At 50.7% G+C, this 18,649-nt stretch overlaps 1 long non-coding RNA gene across 1 annotated transcript; it reads right to left on the minus strand.

Moving 5' to 3' along the window:
* Positions 1-352: 352 nt before the first annotated feature.
* Positions 353-18,176, minus strand: LOC135365264 (uncharacterized). Its single transcript, XR_010412904.1, has 3 exons — positions 18,006-18,176; positions 5,149-5,243; positions 353-1,350 (listed from the first exon to the last, which is right to left on the minus strand). It is a non-coding gene; the product is annotated as an uncharacterized LOC135365264 (long non-coding RNA).
* Positions 18,177-18,649: the final 473 nt, after the last annotated feature.

Raw genomic sequence — 18,649 nt, forward strand, 5'->3', positions numbered from 1 at the left:
GGAGCGACGGAGGGGCAAGGAGTTCCTTGGGGTCCCAGAAAACTGCTCTGGGAAGTGGTCTTTGAGCTGGATCTCAGGGTCTTTGAGCTGGAGCTTGTAAACACATGGGCACTTGTAGAAAAAGGCTTAAAGGCAACACACACACGCACACGCACACACACACACACACATACATGAAAATGGCTGTGCTGGCAGAATTATGAGTGATTTCCCTCCTCTTTTTTCCAAAATCCCTTTCAGGTTATATTGTTTTTACAATAAAAGCTAGCAGAAAACTAAGCTCAGATAAGAAAGAATAGTTTTCACTGCCAACATTTGTGTCTGTAAATCATACATGAGTTCATAAGCACTTTATTTCCTTGACAGAGCAGGGATGTGGGGAAATATTTATTGAACATTTTGCATGTTGCCTGGCCCTTGTGCTCAGCTGTGAAGAGATGAGACACTTAAATTTCTAGTGGGAAGAACAAGATACAGACCTAGGAAATAGTAAAATTTTTAATATTAAATAATGGTTTGAGATGACTTTGGTGGCCGAGGGTGGGGGCACTGCTCTCTGAGCGTCCAAGTGCGCGACCTGGGTGAAACAGAGGAGGCCAGACCTGGTCAGAGCAGATGGAGCTATGCCGTCAGTCTGATTTCAGCTGAGGAGGTGGCCACAGCCACAGGGTGGGGCTTGCCTTTGGATAAAGGACAGGTCAAGGGTCAAGAATTGGGAAGGGCAGGAGAGGGTCAGTCCAGAGAAGCAGAGTGGGACAGAGCTGTGAAAACTTTGTAGGGGGAGAAGGCCCCCCTTGGGGAGGCTCCAGATGCAGCTTCAAAGGGGTGGATGGAGTAGGACCGGCCATCACAGGAAGGACACAGTGTCACATGAGAGACCTCTGCCTGGCCCCACGCCTACCAGTACAGACTCACAGGCCCACTGCTAAGGGCAACAGGCCAGTGTGTGTCTGCATTTTCAGTTTCCACAATGGGAGGTGAGCCCCATAAAGTGAGGATCTCTGTAAACAAAGGATGGGCTTCAGATATATTACTGCTGTTCATCTCCCTAGGAAGCCCCAGGCTCGAACCCCCATCCCCTCATTCGTAAGGTGAGGAGGCAGGATGGCAGACTGAACACCCGTATGTAACTGCACTCCCTACAGCAAATGATTTTTAAAAAGACATCAACTCAATAGGAAGGAGGAGATGGTGACGATGTGATGTTGGAAGCTGGAAACAGGGAGAAGGAACACCTGACGGAGAGGTCCCAGATAGACAGAACAGTAGGCTGTTTGATCCCCAGAAGACACTCAAGTCTGTTCTCGCCCCAGACCTCAAAGCCTCAGGATCGTGCAGCCGCAGGAACACCTGAAAATGGGGATGAATGAGAGTTAAAACAAGGAGTACAGAGCAAAGGCTTTTGTAATCTGTGGGAATCTGGCTCCCCAACTCACTTCAAGCTGTTGGGTAACTGCCCCTCATCTCTCCAGCAAAAGTCCAGAACTCATCTCTCAGGAGAAGGCCGGGCACATCTAAGAGCTTAGATGCTGGACTGAAAACGAGATAGAGCATGCTCTGACCCCACCCAGCTCCCTTCCCCTGCTCAGTCCAGAAGCCACCAGGCCAGACCTCTTCCCTAGGAGGAGACTGAAAGAGTTTCCCGGGGGAGTCTGACCAGCTGCCCATGAAAGACCTCAAGGCACTGACACTGGAGGATTCCCCCACCAGTAGTTCATCGAGATCTCAGAGTTTCTAATCGGCATTTTGGTACTTAATCATGGTCTGGTGAACCACAAATCACCAGACATCTGAGAGACACGTCTGTCGGGGAATAGAACAAAGCTGACAAACTGAAGATAGAGTGTACAGAAACAAGCTTCTGCAAGTGCAGAAAGCCTTTAAAGATTATTATTAGGGATGCCTGGGTGGCTCAGTGGGTTAAGCATCTGCCTTCGGCTCAGGTCATGATCCCAGGGTCCGGGGATCAAGTCCCACATCAGACTCTCTGCTCAGTGGGGAGTCAGCCTCTCCCTCTGCCTGCCACTCCCCTTGCTTGTGCTCTTCTCTCTCTCTCATCTTTCTGACAAATAAATAAATAAAATCTTTAAAAAAATAAAATAATTAAAGATTATTATTAATAATCTCAGGGAGATAAGAGGAGATACTACATCCATGAAGCTCTAATCAAAGGAACATTCAGAGAATAGACAATTATGAGATTTATTGGAAATTAAAAGCAGAAAGAAATGATTTTTAAAAAGGAATAGGTGGATTAGAAGGCAAATGTGAGGAAATCTTCCAGAAAATAAAATGAAAAGACAAAGAATTAGAAAACAGGTGAGGAAAGGTAAGAACATTGAAAAATCAATTCAAGAGATTCAACAGCTGAGCAACAGGAGTTGAAGAAAGAGAAAACAGAAAGAAATTGTAAATGAAATACTTCAAGAAAATTTCTCAGGAATGAAGAACACACATTTTTTAATTGAAAGGACCCAAATTTTGCACCACAATGGATGAAAACAGACCCACACCAAAGCGCATTGCTGCAAAATTTCAGGAGCCTAGGGACAAGAAGTCTACACGTTTCCAGAGAGACTAGAAGACATAACATAATGCTCTCAAAATTCCGAAAGAATTATTTCCAAACCAGATTCTATACCCAGGCAAAGTGAGAGGAGAGGAAAAGGCATCTGTAGAGACTCAAGATCTCAACCAATGAAAATCTCTCCGCCCTTTCTCAGGAAGCCCGTGGAGCCACAACACGGGGGGGTGGGGGTGGGGGGGGGTGGGAACAGACCGAGAGAGAGCATCCTCTGGATGGCCAGGGGACCAGGAGAGCCAGCCCAGGAGAAAGGGCAGAAGGAATCCTGAGGGTGATGGTCACTAGGGATCCCAGGATGTCTACTGAGTCCCAGGCAGAGACTGGAGAAAGCTTGAACATTTGTGGCCAAGCACAGTCGGGGCTCCGCAGCTATGATCACCCTTCCTCAGGGATGGACAGGTAGGCACAGTAAAGTCAGAGGAGCTACTCCTTCCACAAGGTGACTCCAAGTGAGGCGTGACGAAGTACGTTCCTAACGTGAATGGCCATGCTGAAGTGGAGCCTCTTGTCAAGGGCCTTCTTCCAGCCCACTGCATTGCACAGAGGCACACAAAGGACGAATTCTCCTTTATCTGCATCTACAGGTGTGTGTGAGCAGGCAGTGCCCAGAGCGCCGAGCAAAAGGGGCTTTCCCTCCTTGTGCGGAGTATACACTTAAAACATATAAGTTCGGACTGTACCAAGTGCTTTGGAAAAAATAAAACAGGTTACGGAGTTGAGAGTGGCTATGAGGGGCAGGTCGGGGCAGGCCTCTCTAAGGAAGTGACATTTGAGCTGAGACCTGCATGATGCGGTGAGCTGACTGTGCAAGCATCTTGTGGGGGGTGGGGGGGCAGCAAGAGCAAAGTCCCTGAGGTGGGAAGGAGTTTGACATGTTGAAGATACCAGCAGAGAGGCAGGAGGAGAGCAGCAGGGGATGGGTTAGGAAGGGGCCGGTGGGGCCAGAGTCGGCAGGGCTGTGGCAGCTGGGACGAAGGGGCCACAGGGGACTGGAGGCTCAGGGAGTTTCAAGCAGAGAAATGCCCTGACATTATTTACTTGGTGTCACTATTAATATCCTGGGATGGAGATGACTAACTCCCTTCCAACATCCATTCCTCCTTCTGTCTCACCACAGAATCCTGGGAAAAGGGCTCAGCAAAAAAAAAAAAAAAAAAAAAAAAAAAGGCAAAAAAACAGCCCCTACATTTCCCAGCAGCCTCCCTTTCAGCTAGGTATGGTCAATGCACAAAATTCCGGCCTCCTCCATTTTCCTCTTTCCAGCCTGACATGATGGCCAGAAGTCCAGCAGCCATTTTGGACCATGGACCTAGGATAGGAGCCACATGCTAGGAAAGGCCATAGACAAGCAGAAAGAACCCGGGTCCCGGATGACAACAGATGGTCTTAGCAGGCTTACACTGCCAACCTCCAGACTTGTTTTATGGGAGGAAATGAACCTTGTGAAGGTAGGCTGCCATCTTCTAGGCCATCTTGATTCCTGAGAATCCCCTCCTGGTAGGACCGAGATCTTGCATGGGACTCTTGGAATCATTGATAGGTTGGAGGCGTCAGCCTCTTATCTGCCCATTTCCTCCATTCACGCACAGGCAGCAGGCATCTCAAAGATTCCCTCTACCTTCCAAATCTCAGAGTGTCAGAAGAGAAGGGGCCTTTGGGGCGGGAAGGGTCCCCCAGGAAAGGGCACCGACATTCTTGCTAAAGGAGGGGACTATGGGGTTTTCTTTTTCTTGGCTCCGTGGGGGAGAATAGTGAGGAGTGAAATGACAAGTGGGTTTCTATGTTTAAACTTTTGTATCCTGATCCTTTACTCGGCAACCAGAACCCCCCCAGGCTATGTTTTTTTTTTTATATACACACAGAATTCAGCCTTCAGAGTTGGAGTTTGAGAGCTCAGAGCTTCACCAGAATCACCTGGGTATCGGATCATTAAAAATACAGATTCCCGGGCCCACTCCCCTGAGTCAGGCATCCAGTTAAGCTCTTGCTTTCCTCCCACAGGTATCCTTGCCTCCAGGACTGGTTCAGGCTCCAGATCCGGACATTCTTGCCCTCAGTCCCCTCCCACATGCAATCCACCCGCCGCTGCTGCTGGCTCCACCCCCGGACCTATCCCAGACCCCGCCCCCCCACTTGCCTCCATCCATGGCCACTCCCCTGGCCCGAGCCCCCTCCTTGCTCACTACAGCCTCCTGAGCTTTTTTATAATGTCAACCAGAAGCTGGAATTCCGCGTTTAAAGCTCTCCAAAGACTTCCCGCTACACTTAGAGTGAAGTGCAAACTCCTTTCATGGCTGAATCCTTCTCACATTCTTGCTGCCTCTGCTTCAATCATTTCCCTCTTTTCCATTCCCCACCCGCACCCCAAAAATTCTATACTGGTTCCGACCATAGGGCCTTTGCTGGGCTGGTCTTCTTTCTCCCCAGATTCTCATCATCCCTCAGGTCACAGCTTAAGCGCCACCTCCCTCTCCTGCCCCCACCCCCGCATTCTCCAGCACATCTCTCTCTTTATATTCCACACTGCAGTTATCTGAAGCTATCTTGTTCATGTATTTGCTTACCTGTCTGTTGTCTTCTTCTTTCCCCACTGGAGTGTAGAACATGAGCAGGGACTTCAGTGGACGTGTCCACCAGACCCCCAGGGCCCAAGTGACACCTGGCACATAATAGGTGTTCCATAAATATTTGTTAAATGGGTGAACAAACGTGTGCAGCACTTGCCCACCCACCATCTCATTTAATCCCTGCAGCCGAGGAAGTCAGCGGGGCACAGAGGTGCATGTCCCACAGGCTAGGTGGCCGGGCCATGACCCATGCGCACTCTCCTCGCCCCGGCTTGGAGGTTCACCTGTCTACCACAAGTTCATTGTTGTGGGGTGGGAAGAACCTGTGCTTTGCAGCTTCTCTCCCTTCTTTAGCTCCCAACACTGGGCTGGTGCCTGCATCCTGCCTTCCTTCCAAAAGAGGCCATGCCCCATGTTCTCAGTCCCTTCCCGTGGGGCCAGAACCAAATGCCCAAGCAGGAGACGAGTGCTCTGAGCTGCTGCCTGGTGGGGGGATCTGCCTGCTTTCTCTATTCAAAAGATGTTTTCCCAAGCTCCTCCTGGTGCTAAATCATTCTTCCAAATTAGCAGCAATGCTCATTACCAACCCAACCATCTCCCATTAGGCAGTAAATGTGTGTCTGCTGTGGAAGCTCCCCCAGACCCCAGGCCATGCCCCCCTCACTCCTGGATGGGGGTGGGGAGTGGGGGCTGGCTAGGGGGTGGGGGCAGGTGGCCACCCCTAACTGGTGGGAGGGCATGTCACAGTGGCTGTAGGTCCCCGTTCTGTGCCCTCACCCCTCAGTCCACTGCTCCGCCACCCCCTGCTTGGAAGAGCATACATAGATGCCCTAGCTTTCCAGGACAGTTTGTGGGCCTCTGTCACAGATCTGTGTGTGGGACTTGCTGCTGGATTTTAAAGAAGACATTAGGGCAGGGGCATTTGTAAAGCAGCGAGAGACCAGAAACCATTTACTTATGGAAATGCTCTTAAAGTTCAATCACTGCACATTCTACAATTTGATGAGAGCTTTTAAAACAGCCCATGGGTGCTCTGAGCCTCCTGTCCATTCCCAGGCCTCCAGGGCTCCCTGAAGCTGGACAGGGCCTGGAAACCACCTTGAATCCCAACCGATGTGCTGAGAGTCTCCAGCTTGCTGTGGGTTTTACAGGCTGCTCACAAGACTGTCTTCAGGGAACAGGACACTGATTAGAACTCAGGAGTGAAATGGCTCATCCTACACAATGTGTATAATAAATATTAGACAACAACAACAACAACAACAATTCTGCCTGCATCTTCCACGTTGTCTAAGGAAGTGTCAGAAGCACAATTACAAACTGGTGAAAAAGCAACATTTGGCTGCTTGAAAATAGCCTCTTTTGGCTCATTAGCGGGGCGTGTGCCTGAGGGCAGGGAACGTTCATCCAGCTCTGGAATTTTTATCACCACAATGGCTCCACACATCATGCTGAATTCAGCAGATTTCCTGAGACCTTTCTGCTAAGCACAAGGGAAGCCCTGGAGCTCACAGTGGGGCGAGCTCGTCATTCACTTATCCAACACATATTAATTGAGCTTCTACTATGTGCCAGGCACTGTTCACAATGCTGCGGTACTCAGGAGATGGAAAACAACATGTCCCTGCCTTTGTGGAGCTTTGTCTGTTGTGGTGGAGATGGAGAGGCAAACAAAACCCCAAAGACAATTACAGATAAGTGTAATGGAAAACCAAGAAAGCTAAGCAGGGAGGGTTGTCATGGAGAAAGACAGGGTGGGGGCAGCAGGTGACTTTAAATCGCGGGATCAAAACAAGCCTCACTAAATCAGAGGCTATCTGGACCATTAGCTTCAGCATCCCTGAGAAATTAGGAATGTGAATTCCCAGGCCCCTGTGATCTGGGTTCAACAAGCCCTCCCATGATTCTGATGCATACTTGAGAGGTGTGTGGGCTGATAGCTGAGTGCCCGAAACAGTGAGCCTAGGGTACCACGAAGAGAGCAGAGCAATGAGGCCAGCGAGCTAGAGCTTAGGGTGCAGGAGGTGACATAGGGCAGCCAGCAAGGGTTTCTCGGGCCTTCCTGAGACATTTGGATTCTATTCCAGATGTGCGCTGTCCTCTCACCTTCCCCCTGGCTTCATGTGGTTTGCTATAAATGCTCTGGATTTCACCTTCCACCTCTTTCCTGAGGAAGAGGCAGGGGCTAACTCATGCCCAACCTCTTGGGAGTTTTCCGGTTTGATCCTGTGCCCAGATGAGTTGGCTGGTCATTTGTCCCCTCCACTCTAGGATGGTAGAGAGGGATGGAGGAGAGACCCCACTATTTCCCCACTATTTCTAAAAACAGGGAAATGAGTGTGGGGGCAGTGCAAGTGGTGATGTGAAGGGAAGGCTGAGAGGGCCAAGTAAAACAAGCCATGATGGCGGGAGTGGGGACATGGGTAGGGGCCTCACAGGGACTAAGGAGAGACTTAGAAGCCCTCACTTTCTCCCAGAGCCACAGATCAGCAAACACAGCAGCCCCAAACCTGCCACCCCACTCCATCTGGCTATGGGACCGCAGGAAGAGCCGAACAGTGTGGGGCCACTACCAAGCCCATCACAAACTGCGTGTGGACCACACTGGCGATGTGCAACCAGGGGGACAGGCTGATGAGCTCCTGGGGACCCACTGGAGCATTTCTGCTGCAAGTCAGTATACAACCCTTCCCATGGACACTGCCTCAGCATGCAGGTTAGTGCTGCTTGCAGAAAAGCTTCCTGCCTGGCTCGTACTCCAGAAACTCAGTTTGAAAGCTGGTGGGCAGCAGACAAGCCAGAATGCCAGATGGAAGTCCCAGTCCAAAATGCAGGACATGCATGAGAAAGACTTGATGAATTCAGAAACCAGAATGACACGTGGTGAACTCTGTGAGGCCATTCATTCACTCTTCCTGTTGTCAAAGTATTTCCTGAGCATCTACTATGTGCTGAGGACTGTTCTAGGTTCTAAGGATCCCACATCCTTGAACAAGATGGACAAGGTTCCTACTTCCCTGGAACTTACCATTCTAAGGGCAGGAGATAATACATGAGCTTACAGACAGGAACATTTCAGATTGTGAGTAGTGCTATAACGCATGGGGATGTTTATGGCGAGAGCTACTTAAGAAAGGCCTCCCAGGGAAGTTGGGAGAGGAGCTGAGACTTGCAGGAAGTGTGTTCCAGGCAGAGGGAACTGCAAGAGCAAAGACCCTGTCACAGGAGATGGCACATGCTGTCCCTTTCCCCCAGAACAAGCCCAGGTGCTCGCCTAAGTGGGGTTTCCCCATACTCCAAGGGCTGGTGGGAAAGGAGATCATATCAGAGACAATCAGCCTGATATTTGCAGGTCCCTGTAGCTCGCATGGGGGCGGGTCAGGGGTTTAAGGCGGTGGTGGGAGATAAAGCCAGGGGCTTTAAAGTCAGCCAGACGTGGGTGATGGTCCCAGCTCCCTCCCTCAGCAGCTGCGTGACCTGGGAAAATTGCTTCATATCTCTGGGCTTCCATTTCCTCACCCCTATCTTGTTTAGATGTAATTCCTGAAAATGAGATTTGTGAATCGCTCTGGTAGGACGCTGCTCCATCCTCAGTAGCTGTGATTTCGGCGTCAAATTTCAAGCCGCATTCTGTGCTTGTCCTGCAGGGCTTACTAAGCACCTACTAACCACAGAAGGGATGATGACGTGATTCCCATCCCCCACCCCCCACTTGTACACACGGAGCGGGTGGTGTTCCCGGAGAACAACGCAGAGCAATGCAAGCACTGCAAGGGCACTGTATGCCGGTCTTGTCTGACCGGCTTCCAGGCCTTCTTTTCTGGAAAAAGCATCTGGAGTTTCCATCAGTCCCTGAGGGTCAGGTGGGATTCCTCCCTCCTCCCAGGTGCACGGGCCCAGGGTCTGGGCCCACACCTTCAACTCATGCAAGCCCCGCCCCACTTCAGTGACTGGTCAGGGATGGGCCAATGAAAATCGTCCTGGGACTTGTGCTGACCAGTGGACAAACCAGCCGGATGAGGGCCTCGACTGCTGGGGCCACCCTTCGGCTCGTTGGGGGAAAACTTCCTCAAAATAAAGTCCCAGGGAGAAGAGCAGAGCTGAGAGGTGGAGAGAAACCAAATAGCGATGACAAGAGTCCCTGGAACCACCCAGGCCTCATGCCAGCAGCACTAGCTCTGGACTTAGAATTATGTGAGACAATTTCCTTTTGGCTCATGCCTAATTTTAAGAGGGTTTCTTTCCCTTGCAACCAAAGAGGCCTGACTGATACAGAGGGTTGTATATGGAGGGATAGAGCTGGAGCTTCCACGAATGGTTGTGGATCAGTGATTAGGGAGAGATGAGGGTATAGACTGAGGAATGGTAAGAAATTTGATTGAATGGTGGTGTGGCATGTGCTTGTTACTTCTTCACCATCAGTTCGCCCACCTTCCTCAGAGAACCCCAAACTTCTTAGCCATGCATTTGGGTAGAAGTGACCCCACAGGCAGCTCTGGGGTGAGCCCAGGTGAGCTTAGCCAGTCAGCATTTCCCATTGCACAGTGACAGGTAAATTAATAAAGGAGCACAGGACCTATGTCAACATGATCAGGACCAATGAGATTCAATTCTGGGACTCTTTCCCACTGGATATGAATAAGGAAGCAGGTGGCCTTGGAAGCTTCTGGCAGCCATCTTGGAACAATGATGAGAGAGCCTGCTAAGAATGGAGTCTGTTCCAAGGCAGATCTGAAATATAGGAAGGACAGTCTCATTGTGGGAGTCCTGAATTGAGCCTTGTCTGAATAAGGAACAACCCCTGACCTCTTCAGCTGAGTGAGCCAATGCAGTCCCTTTGGGCTTAAGCCAGTTTGGTTCAGTTTTCTGTCATGTGTGAAAAAGAATCCTTTCTACCTTCAATGGGACTCAAGGTGGGGCTCTCATTTCCTGTCTTCCCACCTCCCAGAGGCCCATGGAGCATCTAGTGCATCCTCCCAGTTCACACCTTGTAGCCTCTAGGAAAGTATTTTGTTTTTCTCAAATTCTCAAATCACCAGAATGTAGGGATCTCTCTGGGGCCTTAGAACTGAGATTCCTGAAGGGGCCAAGGATCGATGGAAGCTTGTCTGCCATGCAGGCTGCAGCGAGCCTACACCCTAGATGCCCGGGGAAAGGTAATAACTCATCCTGGGTCCTCTTTGGCCCTTCCCCCAGCCTAGTCTAGGCAAGGACAGACATCAATCCCACTTATCAGGCTCCTTATTTCATCCTTTATCCAGCTGTCTCAGATGTCACTCCACATCCTTAACACAGAGTTATGAGAGATTGAGTGCTCAGGCCTGGGCCGGCTGAAGGATTCATTGGTCTAGGGCTACCCATTCATCAGGAATAAATCTCAATGGCTATGGGGGTTGGGGTGGAATTTGATCAGCTGGACCTGGGGGTGGGGGCTTTGCTATCAGTGACCACAAATATCAAAGCCAGGTAGAGGAGGATGATGGTAATGGTGGTGACACTGGGTGAGGAAAAGACCCCTGTGTTCCTGGAAAGACAGTGCTGGGCCTACCAGGGTACAAGGAAGACCAGTTCCAACAAACTGTATTTGTCAGACAAACACACTTTTCTCAGTAATTGTGAGGCTTCCCAGGCAGGGGAATCCTGGAAGGTAAGGAGCCCAACTTGCCCCCAAAATAATAATTAAAAAAATCTTTTTAAAACTTGTATTAGACCATGTCTCTACCCTGCTTAAACAACCCCCAAATTGTTGCCCGTTGCAATTAAAATAGAATGCTAACCCCTGATCCCAGTCACAGAGCACTCCTTAATGGAGCCTCCAGCCCACCTTGCCCACCAACACTCCAGACCCTCCAGGCTCTGCCTATTCTTCAGACACTCAGGCTCACTCCTGCCTCAGGACTTTTGCACTCACTGTCCTCTCCCCCTAGACTCACTCTCCCCAGGCTATTGTGTGGCTGCATTCAGGGCTCAGTGTAGATGGAATCAGGCATCTCCAGAGAGGCCTCCCCAAGCCCCTCCTCAGTCTCCCTCTGCTGCATTCCCTTCATAGTGTTTAGCACTGGTTGAAATTGTCTTGTTCCTTTTCCCTTTCCTTCAACAGAAGCCAGCTAGAATTCTAGTCCCTAAAGGCAGGTCCCCAGCTATCATTTGATGCATTGCTGGATCTCGTAGACCCTCAATAAATATACATTAAAATGAAAAAACTACTGGTCAGCTGCCTCTTCCAGAGTAAAGCCCTGAGACAAAGTGAATCAGAAAAGGTGTGCAGGCCAAACTATGGTCTACTGTCCAGGATGCTGAAGGCTCCCTCATCTACCACTGCCATGGCTTCTCTAGGGGAAGAAGGCAGTCCATCCTGGGGAGAACGGCTGTTTTGTGTCACCAGGAGGTTGCCATAGGAACGCCTTGCTGTGCAGCAAAGACCCCCACTTAAAGTTAGAGATGTGGAGATATGAAGCGATTGTGGAAGTTGATGAAGTATTGACCAGTAGTTGTGAAGCCCTTGGGGAAGAACTTTCAGGTCACACCCCTCCCCCACCCCTGCCCTCAGCTTCATCTCACAACTCCTTTCTGTCCCTTCACTTCCAGCTTCGCCCCTCCCCAGCCCACCCCCATCTGGGTGGCCAGAGCAGTAGTCCAGGGGGCCATGAGAGAGAAGCGAAGTGCTGACGACAGGCCAAGGGTCATGCCAAGATCATCTCAGCCATCTCTGCTGACGGGATAGCAATCATAGAAGTTGTAGATGAGGTATGACAGTCCACATGTACGGAGCACTTACTTTATGTACATCAGACTCAGAGCTTAGACTGAGTATTTAGACTCATGAATTAGTAGACTGAAGCCTACACAACCCAGAGGGAGTTCTTATTACGATCCTCATTTCACAGATGAAAAAACTAAGGCTCAAAGAAGTTACATGAAATTTTTGAAAATTCCCACCTAGTAAAAGGTAGTTCCAGGATTTTAACCCAGGGAATCTGAATCTAGAATTCAAGTTCTTTTTTTTTTAAGTTTTTTTTTTTTTTTTTAATATGAGCAGGGGGAGAAGCAGAGGGAAGGGGAGAAGCAGGCCCCCCACTGAGCAGGGAGCCTGATGTGGGGCTCGATCCCAGGACCCCGGGATCATGACCCGAGCCAAAGGCAGACGCTTAACCATCTGAGCCACCCAGGTGCCCCAAGTTTTTTTTTTTTTTTTTAAGTAATCTCTACACCCAACGTGGGGCTCAAACTCACAACCCTGAGATCAAGAGTCACATGCTTCACCGACTGAGCCCTGAGATGCCACCAGAATTCAAGCTGTTAACCAAACCACCATCTCAGCAATTCTAAACACAACAAATATAGCAACTCCCATGTGTTGAATGGTTACTGTGGGCCACACATTCTGGGAAACTATGGATTGCAGGGGCAAAGTCACTCACCCAAGTGTTAGAGTCTGGATCTGCATAACTGTCCAGAGCCCAAGTTCGTTCTCCAACATCAACAGAGGCCTGGACCTATAGGGCCAGGGAAGACCCTCCACTCTGGCCACTCTGGACTCCAGGAGGGACTGCTGATGCCTGCACCACCCTGCCTAATCCCAAGGTTTAAGGCGATGACCCCTTTCTCCAAACCCACCATGCCTCAGAACCAGGGAGGGCACTGAGAATACCTGGCAATCAGACCCCCAACAAAGTCCCTGGATGGGCTGCAGGGTAGCATGGGACCATAGCCCAGAGGAGGACGGCACTCACCATTGCTCACGTGGGCAAGGCTGTTATCTTCTCTGAGCCCACCTCTCCTCATCATAACTGGGGGATAACCCTCCTCCCTCCACTCAAATTCATGGGTTTTGAGACTAGTGTGACCGTGCCTCCGAACTTGTTACTCGGTGAACGTGGCTGCTATAGTATAGGCAAGCCCACCGTTAAGAAATCAGATAGTCAATACTTACTATAGCAAGCCTTCCTCGGTTCTTCACCCTCCAAATGGATTCTCTTAAAGGCATTTCAAATTATAAAACTTTCATCTAAATGTTGTTTTCTGGGGCGGCTGGGTGGCTCAGTCGGTGAAGCATCTGCCTTTGGCCCAGGTCATGATCCTGGGGTCCTGGGATTGAGCCCGACATCAGGCTCCCTGCTCAGTAGGGAATCTGCTTCTCCCTCTGCCTCTGCCCACCCTACCCCCAGCTCATGCTCCTTCTCTCTCTCTAATTCTCTCTATATATCTCAAATAAATAAATACAATCTTTAAAAAAAAAAAAAAAGCTGTTTTCTGGGAATGTGCCAACTGCCAAGTGGCTAAGAGCCGAAAGGCTATGTTGGGGTCAAAACTAGCCCAGACCAGAGGTTGCCTGGGCTTGCTGTGAGGACATGCTCCCCAGGCCCTCTCTTTGGCTCTTGTGCCCTCTGTCTCCTGGTTCTGCCTTCATCCATCATTAGGGAACAACAGAGCTCGGGGCTAGGGTGGGCTGGGCTGGGGTCTCATTGTTCTTTTAGGCCATGTTCTGGCATCTTCCCCCCAAAAGAAGCCACTTTCTCCCAGTCCCCCTGGCAAGAAAAGTCATGAGACATCCTGCCAGAGGGAAGACCAGACACCCTTCTAGGTTCCAGAGAGCAAAGGGGGCTTTTCTGGGGGAGTCCTCTAATTTCCTTTCTGATACTCCCCCTAATCCCCACACATCCAGAATGCCAAAACTTTAACTAACCTAGCAACCCTTGTCTATTGACATTAGTCAACTATTGCTATGATAATGTTGCACAACAAAGGACCCTAAAATCTCAGTGACTTAACAACCACCATTATTTCTCTTGTCTGTAGTCTGAGGGTTGGCTGGGTGGCTCTGCTTTGGGTCACAGGGTCAGTTCAGGTCTGGCACACATGTCTTGCATGCCCTTCTCATGGTAGCTGGAAGAAGTGCAAGAGGCCCATCTAAACCACACAGATTTAAAGCCTCTGTTCACATCACATCCCCTAACATTACATTGGCCAAGGTGAGTCATGTGACAAGTTCAATGTCAGTGGGGTGGGGAAGTGTCCTTAGCCCCTTAGAGTGGGAGCTGCTGCAAAGTCACATGGCACCCCAAAATCTAAGCCTCTATGTTAACCAAACAGCAAAAGCCACATGGCAGAGGGTGTGGCTATGTACTTCCATTAGAGGAAGAGGGTGACTCCAAATAGGACGGGGTGGGTTTAAGTGGATCATTGCTTTCAATCCACTTTCTTTGGGCGGATTCATCCTCCCTGTTTGGAGTAGCCGTGTTTTCAGTTTGAGCGGCACTGATCCCACTACCAGCGCTAGAGATGGACCTGGACAAGCTCAAAACAATCTGATAGCCCATCCCATGGCCACAGTTGTTGTGTCAAGGAAAGACACGTGACCTAATTCAGGCCAGTGGAGACACTGAATCCCAAAGGAATCCAGAAAGTCCTCCCTTTCTCACTAGAAAGAACAAAGAAATGTGGAGTCCAAGGAGCTTCTGGCAACCAAGTTATGATTCTGAGGGGACCCGCCTTGGAATGAAGCAATGGAAGAGAGTACAGAAAATAGAAAGAAATCAAGTCCTGAGGAGATGTAATTCAGCTGGATTAAGCATTACCTGAAACCTGACCTACTACTTGACTTTTCACTTACAGAAGCAAATGCATTCCCATTTTTGTTTAAGCCAGTTTAAGTTTTGTTCTCCATCATTTGCAACCCAAAGATTCCTAAGTGAAAGATGATATCAGAGAGGAGACAGAAGAACTGAGGTTCTCTAGTTACTGTCCCCTTATATCACACAAGCCAGAAACACTGGGCCTAAGAGAATCATGGGATTTGATCATCTCTGCTAGAGCATTCAGAGCCAGCCATTCCGCCTGGCACCTCACTCCACCACCATGGGCCTCCAGCCCCCCCAAATCACCCTGCACCTCCAGACCTGTTCACTTTCCTGATGCAGCCTCCAGTCTTGGGCTGGCCCCAAAGCTCTGGGAGTCTGGAGTTGCTGCCTCATACATCAAAGATGCTTTCGCACGAAGGGAAAAATGTTGGTCATTTTTCAATGTGTGTGGCTATCTTCGAGCAAACTTGAATGCCAGAAGTGGGGCTGGGAGGCAGTACTAAATAAATGGGACTGCCCCCAGAAGGAGCCAGCAACGTCTGCCTACTCTCCCCACCCAAAGTGGGTGAAGGTGAGGGGACCTGGGAAAGGGGCTGTGGGTGTGTTCCCACGGCCTACACACTCACAATAAAACCCGGAGGAGTTTGGCTGTCTCTGGACCCCAAAGCATCGTTCCCCAACCCTTAGTCACTGAGAAAAGAGAAAGCTTTCCATGTTATTGTTGCTTTAAAATCATGTTTTGTGAACGAGAGGAAGAAAAAAGACAAGTCCATTTAGCCATTTTTTCCTAACACTCCAGCCACCACAGGCTGCTGGGGCTTGAAGAAAAATCAAGACAGCCCTGGCCTGGGACAGGTACAGCGGGGGACCCACGCAGCCCTCCTCCCGCCCGGCTCAGCCACTCCCTGACGCCGGCTCTCTGCTCTCCCCAGACACTCAGGGCTCCTTCCTCTCCCAGGCCCTTACTCCCCTCCCGCCCCGGCCCTGCCCCGCGCCCCCTCCTGGTCCCGCCACAGGTCGGTGCTCGGCCGTGCGCCGCTCCGCAGCCTAGACAGACAGTGCCCCCCTTAGGCCACACTCGGCCCTGGGCTGCGGCGACCTGTGCGACAAAGACGAACACCCGTGGGGGCTTAGGGGGAGAACACGGGCGAACCTTCACTGGTGACCCCAATTTCAAGTTCGAACCCAGGTCTCCAGAGGTGAGTGTGAAGAAAATGCCTGAATTAAAATGCTAATTACCGTCTTCAGCAATTCGTTACCAGACAGTCACTTATATCTATTATTAACAGCTTCCCCGCCACTCGCCAGGAGACACGGATGATTTAAAGATTCAGGTGCAAGAGAGAATAACAGAAGGCCGTGTCTGCACCATGAAGCCCGATCTGTGGGGGTGCCACCCCATTCTGCCCACCCTGCAGAGAGATGATAAGAGGAGGTCCCCAGCAACAAGAGGTGAGGCCCCGGAAGGTCCCTGGGGGCTCCCCAGGTGGGAACTTGGGAAGTGGTTAGATCAGCCAGGCACACAGAATAACCTAAACCTTTATGTTTAAAAATATTTGCAGAGCCCTTTAGGGCTCACAAAGTCCTCCAGGATTTCTTAATTAAACACCAGGGTTTGGTGAGGGCAGGAATTTGAGCTCCCGTGCCCAGGTAGGAAAAGGCCCAGGTAAGATGCTACCCTGGGCATGAAGGCTGTCCCCTGACGCTGCCTGCTCCTGGGATCTGGAAGGTTCGCTGCTGAGGAAAAGATGGCCCATGAGCCGAGCTGTCAGTTCCCAGGTGAACCACGTGCTGGCACTTGGGAGAGCCAGAACTCCGTTGTCACACTGACCTCTAGAAATAAGACAGAGCTGGTCTCAAGGGATGCCTTGGGGCCTCGGCAATGCCGAGGGAGGGTCTACCCAGGCGGAGGGTCTGCCGAGGTTGGGGGGGGAGGGGCTTTGTCGGCTGGGAGAGAGGAGGCGAGGAATAGAAGAGGAGCATGGGATACAGAGTACATGCAAATTGCAGAATAACAGAGCAGAAAAAGCCGCATCTGCCCTCCTCTTTGTTCATGACAGGCAGAGAGGGACTGAACTGCCCAAGGTCACTAGAAACTGCCCAGTCAGGGCAGAGGCAGGTTCAAAGGCCCTTCCTAGACTACAGGCTAGACACCAAAGGGACGACGCACAGAGGCCTTGAGTCCACCCTATTAAGTTGCTGTCACAGTCGCTCCAGCCCGCTGAGATGATCTTGTCCCACATCTGTGTGCTCAGGCATTGGGAAGAAGGGCGCTTCATGATTTCTTATGAACCAATGAGGAAATGAATTCGATGCTATACGTGAACAGCCTCATACACAGGGCATTCTGGGGCCGGCTCCTACCAGCTCCTAGGAAGCAATTGTTAAATATGCAAGATTTGTGAGCTGGTTGTTAAACAATTGGCAGCTTGAAATCAGGCGTGGTGAGAGTATTTACACCATAGCAATCAGCAAATGCTACTAATCAGGGCTTTTTTCCCTACCCGCCCCCCCCACTTCCAGTTAAACACTAGAGCCAGTCTTAACTTGGACTAATCTTAATCTCTGAATCTTCCAAATCCAGGAAAAGTTGAAATGTCTCCTGCATTGTATTCCCTCATTTGGTTTCCTTGGGTGCAGGATTCCCCTACATTTTCAGCCCCGCCTCCAGCCACAAGGCCAGGCCCCCTTCTGGAGCCAGGGCCAGAAGAGTTAAATCCCTATCAGCTCTGAACTCCCTCTCAGTGTGCCAACTGTTTCACTAGGTTCTGGCCCCAGGTGAGGTATAAACACCCCCAGTGATGAATGGCCCCACAAGCGGTGACGCGGGGGCCCTCTGCTCTCTCCACCACCTGTTCTCTCCCAGCTGGAGGAAGGCAGGAGGAGGAGGGGGCTTCCATCTGAATCAGAATCATCCATCCTAAGTAATTAGCTGCTGAAGAAAATGCAAACCCACGGAAGGGGAGCAGAGGTGCCCCCACCAGCTTCTCCAAACTCCGCCCACCCCAGGCTTGCCTCAGAGGCTGCTGGGAGAGCCAGAAACCCGAGAAGGCCAGGATGCCATCTGCCAGGGCACAGGGTCTCTCTGCAGAACAAATACTAGGACACTCCTTTCAAGACTGCCGCTGTCAGGCCCAGCCAGGGACCAGCCCCACATCTTCTCTCCCAAGGCTGGTGCTCTGGCCTCTTGATCACCGTCTCCTCAGCTAGGGAATGGCAAGTGTGTTTGGCAGACACCACTGGCCACCTATCCAGTGTCCATTTCCTTCTTACCTGATGTTGTTCAGGTAGATCCTTGGTGTTCCCATGACCCATGTCCCAGAGTGGGAGGGAGTGGAGTGTGGTCCAGTTACAGTCACTGACACATGAAGGGAGGTCTGAGGTGTCGGATCCTAGGAAAGAATCATCACAGGGAGAGATGCTCTCTTCTCTCTATCTCTAGGCATTATGGCATCTGGACATGAATTCTGGAGCTTTAGCAGCCATATTGTGACCCTGAGGGCTGCCAGACTGAGGTTGGGGCTGAGCAGAGGCAGAGAAAGAGTCCAGCCAGGTCCCTGGTGATGTCACTGGATCTCTGATTCCCGTGCCTGGAGGCGCCTCTCCTCTAGACCTCCTGCCCTGTGAGATAAGAAAGGTCCTCGGGGGCACCTGGGTGGCTCAGTCATTAAGTGTCTGCTTTCGGCTCAGGTCATGATCCCAGGGTCCTGGGATCGAGCCCCGCATCGGGCTCCCTGCTCCGCGGGAAGCCTGCTTCTCTCTCTCCCACTCCCCCTGCTTGTGTTCCCTCTCTCACTGTGTCTTTCTGTCAAATAAATAAATAAAATCTTTTAAAAAAAAAGAAAAAGAAAAAGAAAGGTCCTTATTCATTTTGACTTGGGGTGGTTGCCTGCAGCCAAAGGCATCCCGACTCAGGG

The sequence above is a fragment of the Mirounga angustirostris genome, unplaced genomic scaffold (assembly GCF_029215605.1).
Source record: "Mirounga angustirostris isolate CCGP_5_RB_7025 unplaced genomic scaffold, mMirAng1.0.hap1 SCAF_7, whole genome shotgun sequence".
NCBI classification, from domain to species: domain Eukaryota; kingdom Metazoa; phylum Chordata; class Mammalia; order Carnivora; family Phocidae; genus Mirounga; species Mirounga angustirostris.